The sequence below is a fragment of the Chenopodium album genome, chromosome 12 (genome assembly GCF_948465745.1).
Source record: "Chenopodium album chromosome 12, dcCheAlbu1.1, whole genome shotgun sequence".
Lineage (NCBI taxonomy): Eukaryota > Viridiplantae > Streptophyta > Magnoliopsida > Caryophyllales > Amaranthaceae > Chenopodium > Chenopodium album.
The window spans coordinates 10,187,218-10,199,937 of NC_137845.1; the positions used below are offsets into that span (position 1 = coordinate 10,187,218).

The following is a 12,720-nucleotide window of genomic DNA, read 5'->3' on the forward strand; positions in this document are numbered from 1 at the left end:
CAACAATTGATTTTCGCTCAATATTCTTCTGGAACTCTCTCTTCTCTCTCAATAAAATTTCTCCAGTTTCTTCTTCTTCTTCGATGTTTTCAATTGCATTTCTCAAGTTTTGACAAAGTGGCATTGTCAGAATTGATTTTTATCATACCTTGCGGGAAAAAATAAAATAGATTTGAAATTAAAAAGTGTTGGTCCCTTAAAAAAAAGGCATTGGTAAATGGGTGTTCAATTTTATATATATATATATATATATATATATATATATATATATATATATATATATATATATATATATATATATATATATATATATATATATATATATATATATATAGGGGAGGCTTTCGCGAATTTTTTTTTTTTTATGTGAGAACACTTTTTATATTCTAAATTTTAAATTTAATGTTCTAAACTTTTTCCTAGGTGTTTAAAATTAAACAGATGTTCTAAATTAGTACTCGCATGTTCTAAACCATAAATTAGTTAAGTTAGATGTTATAAATTTCGAATGACCTTATTCCGAAATTTTAACTTATATGTTCTAAAACGTGCGTGTGTTCTAAGATTTTTAGTTATATGTTCCAAATTTGAAAGCATATGTTCCAATTTTTACTCATATGTTCTATTTTTTTTACTTATATGCTCAATATTTTGACTCCCATTTTCTATATTTTATACCAAGTGTTCTAAATTTTTTATTCACATGCATGTTTTAAATTTTAAATTAGATGTTCTAAATTTTAATCATATGTACTAAATTTTATAAAGAATTTTTGTAAAATTTTTACTCACATGTTCTAATTCTTGAATCAGATGTTCTAAATTATTGCTCACACACATGTTCAAAATTATTAGTCATATGTTCTAAATTTAAATTTGAGTCGCATGTTCTAAATTTTAACTCGTATGTTCTAAATTTTTACCCACGTGTTCTAATTATAGATCAGTTCTCATATAAGTATGAATTCGCACATATGAACCTATTCTCACCGGATCCCTCCCCATATATATATATATATATATATATATATATATATATATATATGTATATATATATATGTATATATATTTATATCTATGATGTCTCATTAATTGTGACTTAAATTAGGAAATAGACTTGAAATTACGATGAAATGATTTGATTTTGATGTGTCATTTATTTTGTGAGGCCTACACCATTAACTTCTACACAAATATAAGATTTAAAAAAAACAAGCATGTTAATTTTATTTATTTATTTATTTTTTTTTTTTGGGTGAGAAAGTGGGCTGAGCCCAAAAAAAAGCATGTTAATAAAACTATTAAACTATAAAAGCGGGTACATCTTCACATAATCATCAACCAATAAACACCCAAACAAGCAAAACCTTGCCTAAACAAATACACTAATTCCTAATGGGGTTTTACATGTTGAGTAATACTTTGATCCTCCTTTTATTTACTTTATTTGCTTCATCTTTCGCAATAAAGATGGCCTTCCAACTAAATGGCCTCTTGTTGGGATGCTTCCTGCACTCCTCAAAAACGTCCATAATATTAATGACTTTATTTTGCATATTATGGAAAATTCTTACTTGAATTTCCATTTCATAGGCCCTTGGTTTGCCAACATGCACATCCTAGTAACCGTTGATCCTGCTAACCTTAACCATATATATAACAAAAAATCTGGAACTTATGTAAAAGGTTCCAAATATAATGAAATCTTTGATGTCCTTGGTGATGGGATCCTTAACTCCGATTCAGATGTATGGAGTTACCATCGAAATGTGGCTCATCTTTTTTTCCATCATCCTCAATTCCACCACTCTTTGATCTATATAGCACGGAAAAAAGTCAAAAATGGACTCATCCCATTTCTTGATCATGTTGCTAAGCACTCGATTGAGATTGACCTTCAAAATATAATCTTAAGGTTCATGTATGATACAATGAGTATGATCCTGATGGACCATGATCCGGAATCACTTTCAATCGATTTGCCTGATTTTCCACTTTTAAAGGCTGTGGCTGATCTCGAACACAATGTTTTCATTCGTCATGTATTGCCAACATGCATATGGAAAATCCAAAGGTGGTTGAATATAGGGGGAGAGAAAAAGTACAAGCAAGCGTGGAAAACCCTTGATGACTATGTTTACAAGTGCATAGATGAGAAGAGAGAAGAAAGGAGGAAAGGAACATCTTGGCCAAAGGATAATGAAATAGAGGTAATGATGCGGTTCCAAGGCATCAATATTGTTATTATAATTATTTTTATTGTTATTTTTAGTTTATTATTAGATGACCGAATTTATTAGGATATTTTTGTTAGTTTAATTCGATTAGTATAAGATAAGCTTAACTTTAAAGATCATATTTGCAAAATATTATCTTTACAAGTTAGAGTTAGTTTCCTAGTTAGATTAGAATTTGTTTTACCGATTTTTAGGCTAATTATTTAGCTTATAAATACATGATGGTGTTTAACGAAAAGTATGATTGATTGATTTGAAATTTATAAAGTTTTACGTAAGCTTGTGCTTGTGTATTCTTGGCCTAGTTTAGGTTTTAAGCTCGTGTTGCTTAGCGTTTCTTGACCGAGACTCAAGATTCCAAACCTTTCAACTGCGATTGAAGGTTATATCCATCAAAATTCATATCAAATTGGTGTGGCTGCTGTTTGACGAGGGACGAGTTTGACAATTTGTGTCAAAAAACTCAGTTTCGAATGTCATATTGATCGACTTGGTTCTCCTTCGTTTCTAAAGATTTTGAGGTGATTCTTTTTTCAAATTGGTTAATTTTTTTGTCTAGTTTTCACCTGCAAAATTTGAGAACTTTTAGAGAAGCATAGCTATTAAACTGGGTTCGTTCTTTACACCTGGTCAAAAATCAAATTAATCTGCCATTGTTGAGAAAAAAATAAACTGCGATTACTTGGCTGGGAATTTTTTTCTGAATTTTTGGTCATGTATTTTAGACAGATAGGGCTAGCAGTATACAAAATTTCAGAATTTTTCGAGGTGTTTTCATTGGGTTTTGGTCCTCGTACTTTCGATCAATTTCTGGACTGGTTTTGTATGTTTTCTCATCCACATGAACATGGAAAATAAAAGTTGGTTTGAAGCATTTATGATGGAAATCAAGAAAATGAATGAATGTTTGGATAGAATTGATGCTCGTTTTCAAATTCGTGACGTGAGATGTGGTGTACAAGATATGTCTTATGAGAAAGAGAAACTAGAGCAACCAATTGTTGAGGCTATATACGAGGAAAAGATTGTATCTTTACCGAGTGATAATCTTACAAATCCAATTTTAGAGCAATCTCATGAACAACTAGTAGAAGAAAAAGAAATTATGGAGCACAAAAGTGTATTTTTGTCTAGTTTTGTTGACGAGGAGGTTACATTTGAACTATCTAAGTTGGTAGCAAAAAGTCAAATTTCTACAACTTCCTTTTATGGTGATAATTGGGATACAAATATTTTCACGTATTATTTCCATTATATTGATTGCATTGACAAAGGTGTGTCATCAATTAAAATTTTGGAGCATTCAATTGAAGTTTGTGGTGCATTCATTGGTGTAAAATATAAGCATGACGTGGTTGGATGGAGACATATTCTTTTAGCTCATGTTCGATTAATTTGGATGATATCTTGGTTCCATGATTTGCTAAAACTTGGGACAAGTTTTTTTCAAGAGGGGGAGTATGATGCGGTTCCAAGGCATCAATATTGTTATTATAATTATTTTTATTGTTATTTTTAGTTTATTATTAGATGACCGAATTTATTAGGATATTTTTGTTAGTTTAATTCGATTAGTATAAGATAAGCTTAACTTTAAAGATCATATTTGCAAAATATTATCTTTACAAGTTAGAGTTAGTTTCCTAGTTAGATTAGAATTTGTTTTACCGATTTTTAGGCTAATTATTTAGCTTATAAATACGTGATGGTGTTTAACGAAAAGTATGATTGATTGATTTGAAATTTATAAAGTTTTACGTAAGCTTGTGCTTGTGTATTCTTGGCCTAGTTTAGGTTTTAAGCTCGTGTTGCTTAGCGTTTTTTGACCGAGACTCAAGATTCCAAACCTTTCAACTGGGATTGAAGGTTATATGATTGAAGGTCATATGAATTTTGATGGATATAACCTTCAATCGCAGTTGAAAGGTTTGGAATCTTGAGTCTCGGTCAAGAAACGCTAAGCAACACGAGCTTAAAACCTAAACTAGGCCAAGAATACACAAGCACAAGCTTACGTAAAACTTTATAAATTTCAAATCAATCAATCATACTTTTCGTTAAACACCATCACGTATTTATAAGCTAAATAATTAGCCTAAAAATCGGTAAAACAAATTCTAATCTAACTAGGAAACTAACTCTAACTTGTAAAGATAATATTTTGCAAATATGATCTTTAAAGTTAAGCTTATCTTATACTAACCGAATTAAACTAATAAAAATATCCTAATAAATTCGGTCATCTAATAATAAACTAAAAATAACAATAAAAATAATTATAATAACAATATTGATGCCTTGGAACCGCATCAGGTAAGTAGAACAGATCTATTGACCTTTTTTATAGACACTGATGAAAATACTATTAAGTCAAAGATCCACAATGATAATAATAAATTTTTAAGGGACACAATTTCAAATTTTTTCATAGCTGGAGGAGAAACAAGTAGTATTGCATTGACTTGGTTTTTTTTTCCTTCTCTCGAAAAACCCACAAATTGCTCACAAGATTAAAATGGAACTAGATGGTATAATGATACAAGTGAACAATAACTATGATAGGTTTCTAAGCAATTTTATAGAGCTTAGTGACCAGCTAATATATCTTCATGCTACATTATGTGAGTCTTTAAGACTCTACCCAGCATTAGCATACAATCACAAGTCACCAATTGAGCCAGACATCCTTCCTAGTGGTCATCAAGTGAATCCAGATACGGAAATTATCATAAACACGTACGTGATGGGAAGGATGAAATCGATATGGGGAGAAGATTGCAACGAGTTCAAGCCCGAAAGGTGGATAACTGAAGGTGGAATGATTAAACATGAGCCATCATACAAGTTTTCGGTGTTTGGCTCAGGGCCAAGGTATTGCTTGGGAAGGCAAATGGCCTTCACCCAGATGAAGATTATAGCTTCTGTCATCATCCATCACTGCAATATAGAGACCGTACAAGAAAATCATCCTGTCTTCGATCTCTCTGTACTTCTTCGTATGAAAAATGGTTTTGAGGTTAAGGTCAGTCGATCTCAAAATTAATACGAGTATGCAAAATGTACGTAGGTTCAAAATAAATGGACTTTATTGTCTATTCATTGTTAAATTTGTTATATCACATGTGATATCAGTAGAATATTTCAAGATTTTCTAAGTTATACTATCATACGTACAAGTAATGTACGTAGAGCTATATACGTAAAATTATTTTCCCAAACATGTTGAATCAATGTTGTATTATAGGAATTTGTATGACATAAAATCATACTCCCTCCGTCCTCGAATGTTTTTTCTATATCTAATATTTAGGTTAAATAACAAAATCTTTTACCATAAATTCCCATTAATCTGTAAGAGATTACATATTCATGTGAGATTTTATTGGATTTGTCACGTGCATTTTATTAATAGACGTTTTAATTATTAAATAAAGGAAGGTTATTCAATAGCCACAATAAAAATGTATCTACTATAATGAGGGTAAATTTCAACCCTTCATTTGTTCTGATTAATCTTGTTCATCCATTTTCTTATACTTTGACCTTGAAAAAAAACCTAATTATTTCTCCGTAACTGCTTTATTCATAGAAATGGCAAAAACTGCAAAATGATAGAAGTCTGTGTCGTCAAATATTCATATCATTTTCATGGTGATCAAGTTGCTTTATTTTACTAATTCGCCAAGATGTGGGATAATAATCAATTTCATATACTTCGTATCATGTAAAAAAATTCAAGTTTTAAATTTTTTCTATAGTTTTCATTTCTGCTGGTTTCTGGGATAAAGGAAAATCTGAAAATGGATTTTAGTTTCACCATTGCAAAAAGCTTGAAATATTACATATTCAGTGATGAAGAATGCCTATTGCAAATTAAGATATCATGTTAGTTAAAGAACTCTTTACACTAATTAATTAAGAATTCCCATTACACAGACAAATAAAATAAAGATGAAGATGAGAATGACATTACGCTAATAAGCCATGTAAATAGCTTAAACCCTTGGATTAGAAATGAGAGGATATTGAGATTCATGAAAATCTATATCTATATCTACATGACTAATGGCGGATCTTGGGCCAAAAAATTTGGGGGGCCAAGGTTTGATCCTCCAACCTTTTGCTCAATAATAACAATACTTAACCATTATGTCATAACTTTTTAAGTGTAATTATTAGACATTATATTACTTAAAACCAATAGCAAAGAAAAATTAAGGGGGGTCGGACCCCGACCCGTCTCAACAAAGGTCCGCCCCTGTCTACATCTATATCTATATCTATATATCTATGTAATATATAAAGAGAAGAGGTGTTTTTGGTTGAGAATTTTTGAATGGACCATTTTATCCTCTTTAAAAAATTTATTATAATTAATAAAAATAAAAATTTATTTAAAGTTTAACCTTACATAAATAAGGGCATGTTCACATTTACTTAATTTCAGTTTAGTTCAATTCATCTCCAATCAGTTCAATTCAGCTCTTAATTTCCCTCTCTCATAAAATATTCATTTCAGCTCAGTTCAATTCAGTTCAGCTCCAATCAGTTCAGTTCAACTCCAATCATTTCAGTTCAGTTCAGTAAATGTGAACAGGCCCTAACTTCCATTTTTAATTGCTCTATAAATTTAGAAAGGTAACTTCTCTCGTGGTAGGGATATTTTTTTTTTTTTTTTTTTGACGATATAAATTTGACACTTAGTGTTTGTAATTTTGCATATTATATTTCAGCTTTCATAAGTATAATGCAACATACTATAATTTAATTAGTAGTATGAATATATTCTTCAAAAAAAAAGTATGAATATTTATATCGTGCAATGCTTAAAATAAAAATATTTAAGCCCGTGTAAAAGTAATTCTAGGATTTTTTTTTTTTTTTTTTGCATGGTTTTCTTTTATAAGTCATCCCTTCAATGAATTTTTACATCTACTAATTATAAATAATACAGAGTATTAAATTATGTCAATATGTCATTTATGCAAATAAGAAAGTATATAACTTTATGTAAGAAGTATAAGGAAGGGGATAGTCGTACACGCATTGGGTGAGCCTCTAAACTTGTAATATATTAAGAGAAGAGGTGTTTTTGGTTGGAAATTTTTAAATGAACCATTACCCTATCTAAATACACTACAAGAAAACAACTTAATTACGACGGAAAAATTCCGTCGGAAACACCCTGTTTTCCGTCGGAAATCGTGTTTCCGACGGAATTCCGTCGGAAAGTGTCGTCGTAAAAGTGTTCGTAGGGAAATCGACCTTTTTCGACGGAAATTCCGTCAGAAACGTGTTTCCGACGGATTTTAGCGTCGGAAGAGCTTTTCTGGGTATAGAAAAGTCCGTCGGAAATTTCCGACGGAAAATGATTCCGTCGGAAATTTCCGACGGAAATTCCGTCGGAAATTTCCGACGGAAATTCCGTCGGAAAATCCTTTTAAAAAAACAAAAAAAAAAAAAGCCGCACCACCCAAAATCACCACCAGCCCCCACAGCTTCCGTAACCACCCTATACCACCAGCCCACACGAGCCTTTTTTTTAAGATTAGAAAGCTAACTCCTTTCATGGTAGTTATTTTTTTTAAATCAAATAATTCCTTCAAGTGTAGCTATGTTAGATTTTTTTTTTTTTTATTTTTTATTTTATTTATATATATATATATATATATATATATATATATATATATATATATATATATATATATATATATATATATATATATATATATATATATATATATATATATATATATATATATATATATATAGTAGCTATGTTAGATTAAACGAAGTATGCTGCAAGTAGTTTAATTTGGGAATTTTGATTGATGATATATAAATTTGAAACTTGGTGTTAAAAAAGTTGGTGTTTGTAATTTTGCATATATACTAGGTTAGGTCCCATACCACACTGCCACTTACGGTAATTTTCAATAACTAATTTTAAAATGAACATTATAGTAATAACTTTGGTTCGTATGTTATATTCGTATCAATTTAATGAACAAAAATGGCAGGAAAAAAAAACTAAGACACACTAGCTAGGATATGACACATGTCATTGCTGGTGTGTCTTTTAGTATATTGTTATTAATGATTTTTCTATTGTTATAAGTACTAGATTAGGCTCGTGCGATGCACGATTTTAACAATAATTTACGATTTTAACAATATTTTTTAGCTTATTTGTGTGCAATATGTACATAGTATAAATAATTTAAGAAAAATCTAATAAATTGATAAATTAATAAAGAGTGGACACCCCAATTCATATAATCTGTATAAAATATACATAGTAGGAGAAAAAGATACTCCGTAATGTTTATAAGAAAATGAAATAGTTTGACCTTCCTTTAATTTCTCCAATGAAATTGCATAATTAGTCAATTCAAATATAAAATCTATTAGAAAAATATATAATTAATTTAGCATTTTCAAATTTTTATTTATGTTGAAAAAAAATTAATGATGTCATTACTAGTTTTGGAGGGAAATTTTTTTACAAGAAGTTGACATGTGGAAAGTAATGACATCAGCGGTAATTACTTTAGTTATATTTATAGATAACACAACGTACTATAATTTAATTAGTAGTAAGAGTACTAATATTGTGCACATATTTTACAAGTATGTACAAGTTAAATGGTATAATTCATATAAAGACATACAATGAAACTTATTTTTTATAATTAGGCAGGATTTAAATGATATGCTTATATACGATGAAATTTATTTAAGTCCATGTAATGCTTCAAAAAAAAAAGGGGGGGTTAAAATCTAGAATTGCTTTTACATGGGTTTCTCTTATAGCCTATCCCTTAAATGAATTTTTACATCAATTAATTAAAATAATACACAATAATAGATTATGTTGATCATTTATTTATGCAAATAAGTAAAGTATATGAATAACTTAATTTATGAATGAAGTATAAGAACTGTGTAACTAAATTTGAAGGGAATAGTTGTGCACACATTTCGTGTGCCTCTAAACTTGTAGAGATAATGAAAGAGCCAAAGAGGATCCGCTTAAGGTACAATATTCAAAATATCTAATGGTCAACTTAATTTTTTTGGTCAACTTAATAGATGGTGTAGATTTAGTATTAAAAATGAATGGTCATGATTATAAAATTAAAATGGCTACAAAATTATTGTAGTCATTGCAAAATTGTCCATTAATATATAAATAAATAAATTATTATTTTTTTAAAAAAAAAACACACCCTTACCCTCCCCCACCTGAGCCTAGCCCGCCCCCTTAACCCCTGCTTCGGCAATAATTAATAAAATAATTAAGTTTATTTTTTAAAAAATAATTTTTTTTTTTTTTTACATTTAGAATACAACACCAATTTACTTTTTGTTTATTTAATTATGAATTAATTAGAAGCTACAAACAATATAATGCAAATACCAGCTAAAAACTAATATCATTGTTATTTCAGCAGTTTATGATATAAAAAATCAACAATATATAATTGTGGATATTAAAATAAAACGAGCCAATAATAACACGTTTTGATTCTTAGTGAGATTTTTTTTATGCTTTTTATTTTTTAATATAGTTCTTCAGCAGTCATTTAGTGGTAATTTTATGAAATCAAATAAAAAAATATGAATGATTGTTTAATTAAAATATTAACAATATATAGTGTAAAGTTTAGAGGTAATTTTTAATTAACATAAAAAAAAAACCTATCCGGCTAATATGCTCTTTTGTAATAAATTTATTATATTTTTTAAGACAAAACAATGTAAATTTGATTTCAGAATAATTATTGAAAATTATGTGCATGGCATGGAACAATGTAGGTTACTATTTTCCTCTTCACTAGTGCATACAAGAAAATTAAATAAGTAATGTCATGTATTGTGTAAAATTATCTTCCCTAATAGGTTTTCCTTCAAAAAAAAAAAAATCTTCCCTAATAGGTTGAATTGATATTATATAATATGAATTTGTATGATATAAAATCTCACATATCTCAGTGTAGAGCTGGCAAACGTGCCATATGATGTCACTTTAATGTTCGTGTTCGAAATTATATGTGTCAGAGAACCTTAACACTACCCCACGCCAACCCGTCGTATAATACATGTGTCGTGTTGTGTTGAGCTGTTGACCTATACAGTTTAAATAATCGTGTCAAAAGAGCTGAGGTTTTAACACTAACCCTCCTTTTTGTGTCCAGTTCATGTCGTATTGTCATGTTCTAAGTAAAAATGTTACCCTCACTCAAAAATTTATCATAAATTATTGGTCATTTTTCTTAAGTAGGGAATAGGGGTTTAACACTAACCATCCTTTTTTGTGTCTAGATGCTTAATACCTTGAAGTGCAGGACTTTTTGATAGTGCCAAAAGGGGAAGAAGCAAACTTAAAGGTTGAAGTTGTTTTTCTGGGTTCCAGTTGAAAAAGTATTAGAAGTTTCTCTGATACCATGTATAAAGTAGTTTTAGTTTTCTTTAGTTTTATATTTCTGTTCTATTTCTGTTTGATATTTTTTTTTTATTCTAAGTTTTGTTTTGTTCTAGTCATTCTTGTTTCAGTTATTTTTGCTTTTTGGTTATCTATTTTGTTGTGTGTTTATTTTTCCTTTTCTAAGTTTTAACTTTCCTTGGAAGTTTGCTAAAGTTTATTATCATCAAAAAGGGGGAAATTGTTGTAGCTTAAAGGTTTTGTTGATGATGAGCACAAAATAGCAAACTTCATCTAATAAGTATTTTCTAAGTGTTGGATTTAGAACAGGTTTGTTTAATGAAGACTCAAGGAAAATCAAGAGGAAAGTTAAAGTCAATGGAAGAAGAGTTCCACTCTAGAACTAGTCGAGTTCCCTAACAGGAATATGAAGACACCAAGTTCCACAAGAACTTGGCCTACGAGATTCCAGTTAAGAGCTGGAGAACAAGCGACAACAGGAACTTTGTCCTAGACTGTGTGAAGCCCAAGTATCCTGGAATACAATATTAGACCAGGCAATTTAGTTTTGTTAAGTTTATATTCTTTAGAATTGCTGTAAATATAATTGCTTGGCAAGAATATATATGAGAACTATTAGAAACGTGAGAAAGCTTGGCAAGCTTAAATTAGGAAAGTTTAAATTAGATAAGTTTTTATGATAAGACTTTCTAAAAAGATTTTATTTCATAAAATCCGGTTCTACTAAAAGATTTTATTATTTTCATAATTTATCTTTGATAAGTTTTCTAAAAGATTTTCTTTACAAAAGATTTGCATGATAACGTGTTTTGTGATATTCGGAAATATAACTAAATTTATCTTTTGAAAACCCTACTTTCTATACGAGTTAATCTTGTATAAATAGTAGAAGTCACATTTCACATTTCTTTGTGAGTTTATGTGTGAAAAATTCGAAGAGTGCTTAATTGTGTAAGTTTTCCAAGTCCATTCTTTGTCATATTAGTTTCGGATTTCATGTGTAGCTTTCTTTTCATATACTAGAGGTCAATTGTTTGTATTGGTTGGGTTCTTGGGTGAGTGAATTATATCTTTACATACAGTTTTGTAAGCTTCAAGATAGAAGCTGAGTGTGAGGGTACTCAGGGACGGAGTACGAGTGAATCTAAGTCAGGGACTTAGGTTGGGTAGAATAGGGTTCTAGTGTGTAGCAAGTTCAGTCTGGAACTTGTGGGTAAAGGTCTGAATATAATAGGTTGTAACTTGTGTGTTTGTCCTATTATAGTGGATTGGTTTGGTGTTGGAAATCCCTTACATGGTCGATGTTTTACTTCTAGTTGGGCCCTGGAAGGTTTCCACGTAAAATCTTGTGTGCATTGCAAGTTCCTTTTACATTCTGTTTTATATTACGCAAAAGTAGTCAATAGGAATTCAACTACAATTCACCCCATTGTAATGTTGTCTCAACTAACAGTATTGAATTGAATCCAACTTTATCAATTCAATTTGGGTTTTTTAAAAAAAAATTCCATTTATTTCCGCAGAAAAAAAAAGGCCCTGTTCATCACTATCATGCGACCGTCAGGTGTGTATATTAATATTTTTTTTTTTTGAAACAAGGTGTGTATATTACTAGAATGTGTATATGCGTTTTTTTTTTTAAAAAAAAAAAATTCCCATTTATTTCCGCATAAAAAGAAAAGACAAGATGTGATTCTTAAGACCAATAACATGCTAACAGCTTTTGTCCTTCCAACAATCATGGATATGAAGGTGGATGGAAAAAAATTAAATAGTAAGTAACTATGGTTAGTGGGGTTTAGCCGTTTAGGTTGATTGTGTTAAATTTAATTGAATAAAACTAGATTAGAAAACCATTAGAGATCCAAGGCCCTGTTCTTTTGAGGTTCTGGGCAGAGCAGAGCAGGGGTCAGCAGAGCAGAGCAGATTAAATTTCAGCAGAGCAGAGCAGATTTTAGGATAGCAGAGCCGAACAGATTTCAACATTATTATTATTATTATTATTATTATTATTATTATTATTATTATTATTATTAT

At 29.7% G+C, this 12,720-nt stretch overlaps 1 pseudogene; it reads left to right on the top strand.

The window, feature by feature from the left end:
* Positions 1 to 1,395: 1,395 nt before the first annotated feature.
* On the top strand, positions 1,396 to 10,657 carry LOC145570824 (alkane hydroxylase MAH1-like; annotated as a pseudogene).
* Positions 10,658 to 12,720: the final 2,063 nt, after the last annotated feature.